Source organism: Arvicanthis niloticus, chromosome 25 (assembly GCF_011762505.2).
Source record: "Arvicanthis niloticus isolate mArvNil1 chromosome 25, mArvNil1.pat.X, whole genome shotgun sequence".
NCBI classification, from domain to species: Eukaryota; Metazoa; Chordata; class Mammalia; order Rodentia; family Muridae; genus Arvicanthis; species Arvicanthis niloticus.
In genome coordinates, this window is record NC_133433.1 from 12,889,533 (window position 1) to 12,904,071 (window position 14,539).

The 14,539-nt window shown below is 36.9% G+C and overlaps 1 protein-coding gene and 2 long non-coding RNA genes across 3 annotated transcripts in view; 1 reads left to right on the top strand and 2 right to left on the bottom strand.

Moving 5' to 3' along the window:
* The window catches only part of Nkain3 (sodium/potassium transporting ATPase interacting 3), a 588,474-nt gene that overhangs the window by 493,949 nt on the left and 79,986 nt on the right, over positions 1-14,539 (top strand). The gene's annotated exons all lie outside the window — the stretch shown is intronic.
* Positions 1-14,539, bottom strand: part of LOC143438490 (uncharacterized) — a 176,750-nt gene that overhangs the window by 37,438 nt on the left and 124,773 nt on the right. The gene's annotated exons all lie outside the window — the stretch shown is intronic.
* On the bottom strand, positions 9,723-12,278 carry LOC143438384 (uncharacterized). The gene is made up of 3 exons (XR_013107253.1): positions 12,217-12,278; positions 11,475-11,537; positions 9,723-9,821 (listed from the first exon to the last, which is right to left on the bottom strand). It is a non-coding gene; the product is annotated as an uncharacterized LOC143438384 (long non-coding RNA).

Below are 14,539 nucleotides of genomic sequence, written 5' to 3' on the forward strand. Positions count from 1 at the left end.
AGTCAGGAGCTCTGTCAGCAGTAATGCAGACTAGCTCAGAATGCCAGTCTCTACCACTTGAGTCATAAGTACTGAAGTGCTTTGAAAACTCAAAATTCTAAACCTCACCCCATACCAAACTGAAAATCCAGGCACTCAGTTTCAACAAGGTACCCAATAAATCATGTCTATCCTGATTTCTGACTGTTACAATTTCAGCCACTCCAAAAAGATCACTGGAAGTATTTGGACCAAGGGATGACATTGTGTGTCACCAACAGTAAGGATGAAGAAAATCAGTAAAGAAAAAAAAAAAAAAAAAACAGTGTAACAAGTAAAGCAGATGAAGAGATTCAGAAAACTTTTTCTACAAGACAAAATCAAACCTAGCAGAGAGAAACTTTACAAGGACTATAAAATGTAAGGGATAATTCAAGAGGATGTGCCTGTTTATTATCTCAGGACTCATGAGGTGGAAGAGAAGAATCAGTAGTCCAATGCCATTCTTAGCTAAACAGCAATTTTATGCCAGACTGAGCAATCTAAGACTCTGTCTCAAAAGGTTTTTTTTTAATGTATATTCATTCACTTTACATTCCAATATCATCCCCCCTCTTCTCCCAATACTTTCTTATACAGATCCTCATCCCATTCCTTCCTCCCCTTCTCAAAGGAAAAATAGGAATACCCCTCTGGGTATGCCTCCTGCTGCCCTCCTACTCTCCCTCCCTCCAGGCACATCACTCACTATAAGACTAGGTGCATCCTCTCCCACTGAGAGATTTCTTCACTTCTTGTTTGAGGCCAAACAAGAAGGCCTAGTTAGGGAAACTGAATTCACAGGCAGACAGGTAACAAATTCAGAGATGGTCTGCAATGGTTTGTACATGCTTGACCCAGGAAGTGGCACTGTTAGGAGGTGTAGCCTTGCTGGAGTAGGTGTGTCACTGTGGGCATGGGCTTTAATACCCTTGTCCTAGTTTTCTCAAAGCGAATCTTCTCCTGTTTGCCTTCAGAACAAGATGTAGAACTCTTAGTTCCTCCTACACTATGCGTGCCTGGGTGCTGCCATGCTCCAGTCTTGATGATAATGGACTAAAGCTCTGAATCTGTAAACCAGCCCCAACTAAATTTTGTCCTTTGAAGAGTTGCCTTGGTCATGGTGTCTGTTCACAGCAGTAAAATCCTAAGACACAGTCTCTGTTCCACTTATAGAACCGCATGAAGACTGTATCAGCTAAATGAGTCCCTGTAGACACTCTAGGACCTTCCCCCATCCCAGGTCTCTGACACATCCTAGAGATTGCCCCCACAAGGCCAATTTATGTTCTCTCTCCCCTGCTCTCTCTGCGCCTGATCCCCCCCCCACATCCTGTTCTCCTCCCTATCTCCTCTCCCACCCAGTCTCCTTCCCCATCCATCTCTGCTATCTATTTTATTTCTCTTTCTGAAAATATTCAACTATCCTGCCTTGGTCCCTCGTTATAAAAAAGATTTTTAAAATGAGAGATAATGAGATTAAATACATTTCAAATGTTATTAGGTTATTTATTAAATAGTCACATGCTAATAGATTATTTACAAATTATTTTTTAACAAATTGACTAATTTGAGATTAATAATAAAGATTAACTGAGCATATTTTTTTAATTTTTTTGAGAATTTCATACATGTGTGCCATATTCATATCATCTCTAGCCTGTTGCACCCCTCCCAACTCCTCTCTTGTCCTCTACCATTCCCTCTCAATTCTCTCTCAAATTCATGGTTTCCACTTTATTACTGGTGTGTGTGTGTGTGTGTGTGTGTGTGTGTGTTTTATAACCTACTGAGACCATTTATTATTGTTCTTATATACATGTCTTTACGGCTGGCCAAATGGGATTCGGAGCTATATCAGGAGTCTGGTTGTCTCTAGAGAAAACAGATTCTCCCTCTTTCAGCAACCACTGATCACTCTTCATCTCAAGATGGGACATCATGCATTCTTCCTAGCGACATTGGCATGCCAATATGTGTTGTCATTATTGGGAGTTGTTTGGTTATCATATCGCTGAACTTTCAGAAATATAAAAGACACTACATAATAGCAAGTCTCCTGGTCCTCTGGCTTTTTAAATCCTCTGTCCCCTTTTCTTAATTTACAGTATAGTAGTTGTACTGTAGATAAATGAGCTGGTGCTAGGTTCCCCATAAGCACTTATGCTCTATATGTTAGCCAGTTATGGATTTCTGTAATAGTCTCCATGTGTGATGGCAGGTACGAATTACGTATCTGAGGATACAAAATATTTACAATAAAGTTAGAAATCATATTGGCTTAGGAGATCACCGCAATAAGTTCCCCTTTAGGATCTATGACCTCTCCGGTCATTGGTAGTTGTCTAGGTCTATAGTCCTTGGAATGAATTTCCTCCTATTGACTAGGCCTTACATCTACTTTGATAGTTGTCATTTATCCACATGATAAAATTGCCACTACTAGACCATAGAGAATACTGTTTTAAGCTAGTTGTAATTATTGTTATTGATTGGTTGATTGATTGACTGACTGACTGACTGATTGACTGATTGATGTTACAGTGGACTAGCACAATATTATATCGAAAAGACTCCATAAATTCCAATGATCAACACTTTCAACAAAGTAACCGGATACAAAATCAACTTTAAAAATCAGTAGTCTTTCAATATACCAATAACAAGCATGCTGAGAAGAGCATAGAAGCATTTCTATCCACAACAGTCTAAATAATAATCTAGGAATAAACCTAAGAAAGGGAGTTAAAAAGTATAATAAAACTTTAGTCTCTGAAGAGTTGGAAGAAAACACTTGAAGATAGGAAGATTTCCCATGACTGCAGATTGATATAATTAATATTGTTAAAATGACCATTCTGCCAAAAACTATTTACAGGTTCAATCCAATACCAACCAAAAACCTTATGACATTCTTCACAGAAATAGAAAAAATACCCTAAAAATCATACAGAAGCACCAAAGAGCCCAGATAGCCTAAGCAATATGCCAAAACTAGAGGGACCACTGCTAGAGGGACCACCATAAGATATTTCAAATTAAATTACCTAGCTATACCAACATAAACAGCATGGTGCTGTCACTAAAACAGACATATAGTTCAGAGGATCAAAAGAGAAGATCCAAACATGATTGCATTTACCTAAGGCCTGCTATTTAACAAAGATACCAGGAAATACACACTGGAGGAAATAAAGCATCTTTAACAAATGGTGCTAAGAAAACTGTGTCCACATAAAGAGGAATGAAGTTACAATAATATCTATCATCCTTCACAAAAATCATCTCCAAATGGACCAAAGATTTAAGTGTGAAACCCAAAATGCTGAAGCTGCTACAAGAACACATAGGTAGTCCTCTTCAAGGTACGCAGTGGTTTTCAATCTGTGGGTTGTGCCCCCCTCGAGGGTCAAATGACTCTCTCACAGGAGTTGCTCTATGATCTTTACATTCTGATTTCCAGTAGCAAAATTACAGCTGTGAAATAGCAACAAAAATAGTTTCATCTTTGGGGTTACAACAACATGAGGAACTGTTTTAAAAGATTGCAGTTTAGGAAGGTTGAGAACCAATGAAGTATAGGCATAGAAAAATATTCTGAATAGGACTTCATTTGCTCATGAATTAAGGCCAACAACTAACAAATGGTAGTTAATGATATTTCTAAGCTTCTGAATACCAATTTAATAATGAGGAAGCCCACAGAGTTAGAGAGTAAGTTTACTATATATTCATCCTCTACTCAATAAATGATTAATATCCACAAAATACAACGAACTCAAAAAAAAGTCAAAAAAACAAATATTTCTATTAAAAATGGACTATGTATCTGAACAGTTTTTTTAAAAAGACACAAAAATGACTAAGAAATATCTGTTAAACTCTTCAGAATCCTCACAATTATAGAAATACAAAATAGAGCTACTTTGAAATTTCAACTTCCCAAGCAAGAATGGCTAAGATCTAGAAAACAAATGGCTGTAACTGCAATGGAAATCAGTATGAAGAATTCTAAAAACAGAAATGGATAATTTTATATTTTTTGTTTCTTTGTTTAGTGACTAGGTAGCTATAAATGACAGACTAGGTGGGTAATAGGTAATAGATAAAAATAAGTAGATAATAGGTTAAAATATCATTGCAAACTGATCATGGTAGTGCATGCCTTTAATCCAGCACTGGAAAGGCAGAGGCATGCAGATCTCTGAGTTCAAGGCCAGCCTGGTCTACAGAGTGAGTTCCAGGATAGCCAAGGCTGCCAAAAAAAAAAAAAAAAAAAAAAAAAAAAAAAAAAAAAAAAACCAACCAAACTACCTACATGCTCTTTATGTGAAGAAAAATTAAAATATTTGTGCGTAAAGTAGTCTCCTGTGTGGTATACATCTTACCTTCTACCCCAAAATGAAAGAGTAAAGAAACGCCATGCATGCTTCAAATTGTCTTTGAAGAGAAGGACAAAAGCAAACTCATGGAATAGTTCTCATGTTCCAATTACTAGAATCAAAACATCCTTCAAAGAAAACAGATTTCTAGAGTAGTTATGTATTTGAACCTTAAGGGGATGAACGTCGTCATGAAAATGCAGAAAGAAAAAGAGTCAAAGATTCATTACAGAGCATAGATGTCTTCCAGATATGCCTTGAGAAATAAGTCGTATCTTTGTCTTTTATTTTACTTAATGTGGTTTTTGTAAGGCCTATGACACACTTTCAATAGTTAACTGATCTTTTGTGACTATTTATCAAGTAAAATTTAAAACTCATATTTAGCTATTTTTCCCACTAAGAAGTTAATGAGTCCAGACGATCCCACTGTATTTGATGAGCTGCAGTAGGCTAAGATTCAATATGAGTTGTAATAGTTATTTAAAGGTGGCTGTAAACAGTACTAGTGACAGAATTGAATACTAAAGGTAAATGTGAACAAGCAATATAGGTCTTTATATACTACAAGGACTTAACCTTATTACATTTCCTGAAATCCTTCTGTCCTGTTATCCATCTCATTGCTGTGATAGGCTACTTCACATACATCACCTTTGACTCACAGTTTCAGATAAGTGCTACCTGTGGCTGCTTCAGCCATGTATTTGTTTAAGGTCATCATGGCTTCAAACATGAGTAGTGGAGGCTGTCTGACACTTCTTTGGCAAACAGAAATCAGAGAGAAGAATACAGGAAGGAGACACGAGGACATACACATCCAAAAATATGATACCAGTGACATCTTACCATTAGCTTCTGTTTTTCTGCCTTCCACACCTTTCAATCGTGTGATTATATTATAAATCATTTAAAGACTAATCTATTAATAAGGTTAGAGAGCTTAAGGTCTGTCCCTGGAAATGCCTTGCCAGACTTTCTCAGTCGGCTAAGCTTATAGGTATTTTCTAACCAAATTCACAAACAAAAGCCACCATCTTCCTCTCCCTCTCTCTTTCTACATCTCTGATTTGACCTCAAGGTCTGTGAAAATGAAGTTATTTCCATATTAAATATAATCCTAATTTAAAGTAGCATTAAGATTTCTACAACTCAGAACTAGAAGTTAACACAGGAACTAAGTTATCACTTAGAATGTTCGTAGAGTTAAGATTAGCCTTTGTATGAAAAGTAACACCTTAACCTTTAAATAGACTCTAACCTAGTTTTCCCATAGAAAGAAAATTTGATGGACATGTTTGTTATTAAAATTAGTAAGTGTCATTAATGATAAGTCCACTTTTGGTAAAAACTAAAAACAGGGTTTTTTTCTGGTTGAAATTCCATCAAGACTCTACCATTTGATTCCTATGAAACCACTAGCAAGGCCTTCCCAGTGTTTGGACCTTGTAAATGACACTGTGGATAATGAACAGGTATTTATTTTTAATAAATGCTATATTCTTTTTTTCACACGCTTCACAACTTGAAACTTATGTGAAACACTTACAGTCAATTGATTCTATGCTTCGTCATAAGCTTACAAGAGTAACACACTCCATTTAAGACTAAAATATTACTTTATGGTCCTTTTAAATCAGTAATAAATGATGGTCATAACTGATAATTAGTAAGTAGATATTCAGCCATGCAGAGACTGTAGTCAATCAGATTATTGTGCCCCCTTTTTTGATGCTTTAGAATTCCAGTAAAAATTTAATCTTATCTTAAACACATTTTATTTTGCAAATGAATATAACATACATGGCCTTATGTCATAGTACCAGAATGGGCTGCTATTCAGACAGTGGCATTTGGTTTGAATTACCTAACTCTTTTTGCTTTCCATGTCTACACACAAGTTTTCAAAATCCAGAATGCTTTGAGATTAACATAAAGTAAAAAATGTTAAGTGAATTTACTTTGTGTCTTGTATTTAAACAATTTTTATTCACAAAGACTATTTGTCTTACCTAATCACAGTCCCACATGCAACTTTACCTACAGAAATGTTGGCATGAGAGCTATGGAATGCCTGGGGATTGGTTTCTATAAGTGCTGAAACTTAGTGGAATTTGTTTAGTTATTCAATCCTTGGCTTTCAGTGAATCCTTGGTTTTTCTATTATGTGTAAAGTGCATCAGATGAAGATAATTCTGCTCACTTCCTATGATCTCCTCAGAAAAGCACATTATAGAAATGGTTAAGCAAATAATCTTCACAACACACACATAAACATACTGAGAAACATTATTCAAAGTGCTTAAGAAAGACAGCTGTGACACTTAGCAACTTGGATTTTGGTAGAACCTTCATAATAAAAGATACAACAAAGTAAAACTGTATAGATAGGATATCCATTGAAAGTTATCCATCAATTGTCATAGTTGATCTGTAAATGTTATATGGCCTCCACGTATCTGTGTAGACTAAACTGGAGAAATTTCAACCCTATAACAGAGATGAAAGCATTGGTTTGCAAAGAGTGACTGACCATATATGTTGATGTACTTTGCATTTGTAAAGTGCAATTACTGGGTATCAAAGATAGAAATGTTTGCTTGTGTGTTTTAATATGAATATAGTAACCAGAGATTATAAACAAAGAAAAACTCATTAGCCTTTGAAAATCCAGTTTTCAGTTGTCCAAGAAAACTGTGGACCTATTCAAAGTCCTTCAACCAGAACCTAAAAAGGATATTATTATTCTGGAAATTACCAGGATGGTTTGAAATTTTAATACTGAGAAATGATTTATACTAGCTTTAGTAACTTTGTACAAAGAGGGAAGAATTTTTAATAACCACTAGAATCTTCTCCAATAATAAGGATTTGAATCCACAACTGAGAAGCACACCATGTAGACATATTTTGTATAATTGTATCCCCTGCTAACATAACCACTGCCACTTTCCTACCATGCCCAGATTGATCTTGTGGTGACGCTGTTCTATATCATATCATTTCAGTCTTGCTCTTTCCTCCTTCCAGTGGCTTGGCAAGCATGTCCTTATCTGTCAGCAGTTTCACCTTTGTTATTCTTGCATAATCTCAGTGTCCTTTTATTGGCCAAATTAAATACATAAAGTCAGATGGGCTATTTGGTTTCATTACCCATATTTAAAAAAAATATATATATATATATATTTTACAACAGATAGTCAAATATAGGAAGAATATTTGCAACTTTCTTTGTCAAATGAATTTTAATATTTGAAATGTCCTTTATAAAGTAAGGAGAAATAATATATTCACATCTTAAATAGTGTTGCTACCTAAATGGTGGTGCTTCTTAAAATTAGAAATAAATATATGCATATATTAAAGACTTGATGTTCATGATATTGTATTAGTCATGTGTAAACTAATAAGAAGACTACAAACTAACAAATCACAGATTAATTTAAATATTTTCTGTCTAGAAAACAATCTAGGTCTAGGATGTCATGAATGTAGCTTTCACAATCACATTTACACATCCAAATATATCTTCCTATGGCCTTGGTCTTAATGAACATTCAACTTTTTTATACATGGCTTTTTAAGCCTTTGTTATCTTTGCTGAGGAGGGAAGAGTACATTTCTAGAACAAATCTTTACTAACCCACACCATCCTTCAGTGACTGACTTGTCATAAAAGCATAAATCCCAGAGAGGTATATTCTGAGAGGTCTATTGCTGACTACATATAGAGTTTACAATGCACATGTCATTCACATAGGCATATCCACCAGGCTTCCTGGGAACTTCTGAAAATTTTAGTTGGTCATGTGAGTTTGCCATTGAGGGGGAGTTGAATTATTTAAATCTTAAGAGTAGTAGAGAATAATCAATGAAATAAAAAGGAGAAATTACAAAAGAAGAAAACAATCTTCACTCAATTTTGTGTGCACAAGAGTATTTCCATAAAGAGTTCAAGAAAAGATGGATGCCTGGGAAGATCAGGTACATCTTTGCTGTCCCAATGCTCACTGACACTCTAGAATGCAAAACATCCTACGAATAAATGCTCTAATTTATTGTAAACAAGGCAAACATTCTTTGGCTTTTCCTTATTGCTATATCAGTAGTTTTTTCATCTCCCATGGCAATATTAAAACCCGTACCATAAAGAGGATGAAATGGTCATTTGCTTTAAAAAGTATGTAACTGAGATCACCATATTATGCAAAATAAGCCAACCTCAGAGTGGCAAATATCACATTTTCTGTCCTGTATCTTTTTATAGAACACAAACCTATTTATGTGTACATATGACACAAAAGTATAAGAGGACAAGGGGTATGAAGGAGAATATCAGGAGAGATGTCAGAGAGAGGGCTAGGGAGAAGTAGTAAACATGATGAAATATATACTAATCTTGAAAGAAACTCTGTTTATGAAACCTAGTACCGTGGACAATGGCTATACACCAATAAAGAATTGTTTACATTTATAGCTCAGCCTATCAAAAGGAAAGGTGTAAAGTTATAAAGGTCCATATTGAAAACATCACTTAGAGTATTTGAAACTGAGCTATCACATCACCCATTATGAACAGTAGTTCATCATCACAGTAGCCAGGGACAGTAATATATATGCTTGTTGAGTGTTTTTTTTTTTTTTTGTTTTTTTTTTTGTTTTTTTTTTTCCAAAGATTTTGAGATTAAAGTCGTCAGCTACAAGCCTCCCTTATAAACTCATGTATATGCAGCATATTTCCAGTCGGTTTAAGACTGATTTCTCTATGTCCTGCAACCAAAGTGTATGTTTCATTAGGTGACTAAGTTTTGATGATTTGCTACAATACCACCAAACAGACTGCTTTTTCATGCGTTTTGGTTTTCTTGCCTAGGAGGTGAAAGTTCTGCAGCTGCTGTGCAAAATCCTGCCGAGCAGACTCTGCACTGTAGCATGGCTCGATCCTCTCCTAGGCTGATGATGATACCAATTTATAACCTCTCTTGGCTGCACAAGAGAAATGACACCACTGGAGTGGGGAAGCTGGAAGAGTAGCTCTTTAATGACAAGGACCTAGAATATCCAGGCAGAGCTCCACAGATCTAATGTTACAGAATGATTTCAGTGCCCTGCTCAAGAAATTTTCCCTGTGCCCATGTGTCTTGACAACTTTGTTGATGAAAGAGTGTTTGCATGCCAAATTAGTACCATAGTGACAGGAACAGCCAGGAACGAGCTGAACCATAACCCGAAGCACCCCAAGCACACAGATCTGTCTGTCTGAGAGAAGAGGGTCTCTGGCCCTAAAGATTTTTTTGTATCCCAATTTGTTTGCATTTCTACCTTGAGCTGTTAGACACGGTGATCCTGTGATTTATGGACAGCAGAGTGAAGGAAGTCTCCAGGTCATTAAACATTTTACTGACTAGAAAATGAGAGCATCTGCAAAGAAAAGAAACTCCTCATTAACCATCTGTGCCCATGCCCACTGAAAACACATTCTCTGCCTCTGAAGATGATAAGGATTGTATATTCCTGTTGGAAAATGTCAAATCAACTGCTCTCATTGGTAGTTTAGTCTTAGGTTAGCTCTTGCAGCAAAATGCAAAGTCACACTAAAAAAAATGGTGGCGTTGTTGTTGTTGTTGTTATCAAAAATATAGGTAAGGCCTTCTTGCTGAATACAAACTTCTTGTCTTCACTCCACTATAATCACAAGCTGTTTTATGATTCTCTTTTATTTAATTCATAGCTGTGTCATAGGAAAAATACCTTATCTGTGCTACATTAGTAGTAATAAACACAATTTAGGATGAATTTGAATTGAATGTGATTTTCCCTGAAGTCCAATGAACAAAGAATATTAAAGCAAAAGATAAAACTGAGCAAGAATTTTCCGTCAAAGTTACTGGTAACTGTCATTTTGGTGACTGTCCCACTGGCTACCCCATTGTCTGTCTTGTGGGTGATGGTCACTACCAGGATTATAACAGGGCAGAATCCCTGGGCCTTAGCAACGGAGTTGTGCCTCATACTTCCTCAGTTGTAGCACCATTCACCAGAGAGAAAACACTTTTGAGAAGGTCCATCCAGTGTCTCTGCCCTTCAAGGTGACCTGCCTTCATGTTCCACATCTTAAAAGAAGTTCAGACAAATTTTACCTACTGATTATTTTGTATATAATCACAAGTCACCAGAAAACTATTTTCTAGACCCTTATTCTATTTGGATATAGTTAGAAATTAAAGATAATTCACCATGTGCTGGACCCTTTAATGTTAAGACAAACAAATGTTCAAGTTGAGGCTGCTTTTTATGTGCCTGTGTATGCTCAGTTTTCTTGGTCTGATGCTGGTCATATGTTCTACACATCTTTATACAGCGCTGTGGACTCGCTCATTAACAAAGCAATACTGTATCAAACAGAATTTACCTCTTGCTTTATATGAGTATAACTCCCTGCTCTCACTTTGACAAAAAAAAAAAAAAACAACAACAACAAAAAAAAACCAGATTCATTCTTATTCACACCATCTCTTGGAAACTGAAATAAGTTTATATGGCAGAAGTAACGGCCCAGGTGGGAGTAGATATAATGCCCAATAAGAAGGAAGAAAGCTGGATCAGATTTGGGTGGAAAATACCTACATGACTGATGTAGCATTTCTGTTTTTAACTATGACTTATAGTTATGCCAGTTAATGTGAAATAAACTCAGAGAAAAATGAAGTGTTAGACATTCAAAGTAAGGCTATCAGACGTGCAGACTTCTGACCAGGCAAATCCCTTGGCAGACAGGATGGGAGCAGAAGTAAACTGGCATCATAAGCAAGGATTGGACAATGTGTAATAAAAGAAATGGACAAGACAGATTTAGTTCAGATCAGTCCTCTGACATCGCTGAATTCCCCATACGTAGCCAGAGTAAATATGGGTTTTTTTAATATATCATTACCATTGATTTCTGTATTCTAGTTTATTATTTAATAAAATGTTCCTGACTTTTTAATTCTTAGCTCCACATTGGGGCCTTCAATCACATGAGAAAATAGAGGATAGATTCAGAATGTCAAATTTCACAGACTTGACAGTTACCTGCAAGGCAGAAACGTTCTCCTCAGAACTTGAGTTTTTAAAAGTCCATCCGTGATCGTGCAGCTACCAGGGAAGAATGAAGAACAAAGATCAAAAGCCTAGTCGTGACATGTGAAGGGCAGGGGAAGAAACCAAGCACTTCCCACCCAGAAGAGATGAACGTGTAACAGAGAAGCATACAGTAGAAGAGATCTGAGGAATGAGTATTCTCAGAAATCAATGACTTGACAGCAAGGGCAAGATTTATCAAACAGGAGTGCAACCAGTGCATGAGCGTTTCTGTTTTTATAAATGATAAGATGGTTTGTGTTTAAAACCAGCATCAAACTGTGTTTTTATACCTGTGTCTAGCTTTTCAACATGAGCTGGGATAAAAGACAAATGCACATAGAATATATACTTTTTTTTTGCTGGCTTTTGCACTGCTGGAACTTCTGTTCTCTCCATTTTGAGCTCTGGTTTAATTTCAGGGCATTTCATGTGATAGGTTATAAACCAGCCTAGCTCAGTTGACTGTTAAATAATGTTTTTTTCCCAATTACTTTGTTCTGTAATTTTGCCTCAAATGAAAAGAAAAATCGTCCTATCTTTATAGCAGAAAACTTCTGTCTGCTTGTTCCTAATTCATATACAAATCCTAGTGAGGAGTTTCCTCAGTCTATACCATTCACAGTGTGAAACAGATGATCTGCCATCTCCTCTAGGTAGACCTAAAGCTATAGCTTCGGTGTCTGTGTCATACCTGGTACTGGGACACATTTGCTTATGATGGTGCTGACATCAATAGCATAGAGTACACAGCCTGGAAAATAGAAAGGCAGGAGAGAAGGTAATTTTAATAGCTCTGTTCCCTTGTGTTCTGTCTGAAAGAATCACTCTTGTATTTGTGATTTGTTGCCATTTTGATTTTTCACTTTGAAATGTGGGGCCGGACTAGACTTCAGAAATGTCAGAATTATTACCACTGGCAGCCTTTAAGCACAGATAAATGGGTAAGTCGGGTCAAAAAGTACTTTATCACTCTGTTTCAACATTTGTTGTGTTTGGGATGGAAGCTGAGAAAACTCACTTCAGATACAGAAGCTTAAAAATGAAACCTTTAGTTTCTGAGAGCTCATGGAGGAGGCCAGTTTCAGATCTAAACCATGTCCCGGAAGGGATATTATACAATATTTTTTTAAAGAATGGAAGCACAAAGCAATTGGGGGAGGAACTGCAGTGTTATCCAGTTGCATTTTGACATTATGGGTTAAGCCAGGGAGTACCTGTTGGAGACTGGGCCACATCCAGGGCACTTGGCTTCAAGGTCTTTAATTCATTCTCCTAGAAATTAGGTCCAGAGCTCAGAGTGATAAGAGGACAAAGGTGTGGGTCAACTGTATGTAGTTAATTGGTGCATAACAGGCAACTGGCTATATTTTATAACTCTTGCACCTTGCTTTAGATTACAACAATTTCTATATTCTTTAAAGTTAATAGACAATTAAAACATTTGGAGAAGTGGGACAGATGTTCATTCCTAGGACTGGGAACATAAACTTGTTTGATCCTGCCAGCAATATGGAGACACGGACCTTGAGATGACTGGACACAAACAACTGTCCTTTTACAAGTTGTTTCCTGAGATGTCTGGACTCAGACAACTGTTCACAACAGAAGCTGTTCAGCTACAGGGAAGTCCCCAGCTTCCCTAGAGCCTGAGCCCCTGACCTTAGTTTTTCCCTATGATTAAATGGAGTCTAAAAATGAAATACTAGTACTTAGAATAAGTTTCTTTTGGTTGTTGTCAACAGTTGACTACCAAGTAGGGACCCGGAAAAAATGATGCTGTGCTATTTGAGAACGTTAAGGGGAAGAAGGGGCTGAGAGAACACTTAGCCAATAAAATGCCTACCACACAAACACAAAGACCTAAAGTCAGAAGAAAGCAGAGTACAGTAGCAAGTGCTCTAACACACTGGGAAAGTAGAGACAGACAGATCCATGAGCTTGCTGGTCAGACAGTCTAGCTGAGTGAGCTCCTAGTTCAGTAAAAGATCTTATCTTAAAAAATACTGTTGAGAGCAATTAAGGAAAATACTGATCATTTCGTTTCAGTGTTTGACCTTTGTTCTACACACACAGACACACACAGACACACACAGACACACACACACACACACCCTAGTATACCTATAGGCACACATAAACACATGAACACATACACACAAAAACAGCAAAAATGCAAAATATGTGCTATGACAGGAGTGGTTTCTTTTCAGCAAGGCAGATATCATAGGAGTGAGAACAGCATCTGGGCAGACCCAATGGAATGTCTTTCCTGCCCTTCCTTGTGACCTTGGACAAAGTCCACAATATGAGCTTTACTTTTCTCTCCTGTAATAGGAAAGTATGCCATGCACCCCCTGGGTCTATTGAGAAGATTAATGACATTGTGTACACAAACTTTCAGGACCTGCCAGTGCTGGCATGCCTTCTTCCCTCCCTTGCTTCTATTTTAAATGTACAGATAATTTACAATAATGGGTTCTGAAAAAACTAGTCCCAAAGCCATTGTATGAGACTGTCCCTACCTAATGATGTGAAGAGAGATTAATTCACTGCAACAACTTGTTCCAATTTTTTCCTGTTAATTATGGCATTTCTCAAGTCCTGGTGACATTTGAATAGTTAGAATAATACTTGCTCACATTTTCTTGCCTGTATATTTAAGGTCAGTAGTCTGGGGCATGGTGCCAACAGAAGAATTCCTCTCTTCCAGTGTGGCATGGCCTGAACCCTAATGTATGAATTAGGTTGCAAGTAGTGACCAGAAACTGTTGTTTAAGGTTATCTCCTTTGTCTTGCAAATAACTTGCAGTCAAAAGTCAGCCATCTCTAATCCATGTACCAAATACATGAGTCTAGGTACATCCACTTCCATCAGTTTTCCTCTGTGGGGAAACATGCTTGGTAGAATTGGACCAGCAGGCTGGTCTCATTTTAGGGCAGCAAGAAAGCATGGTTCTTACTGCTAAAGGCTAAAGCTAGTTAAGGCAAATCACCTTTCTACACACGACATGATG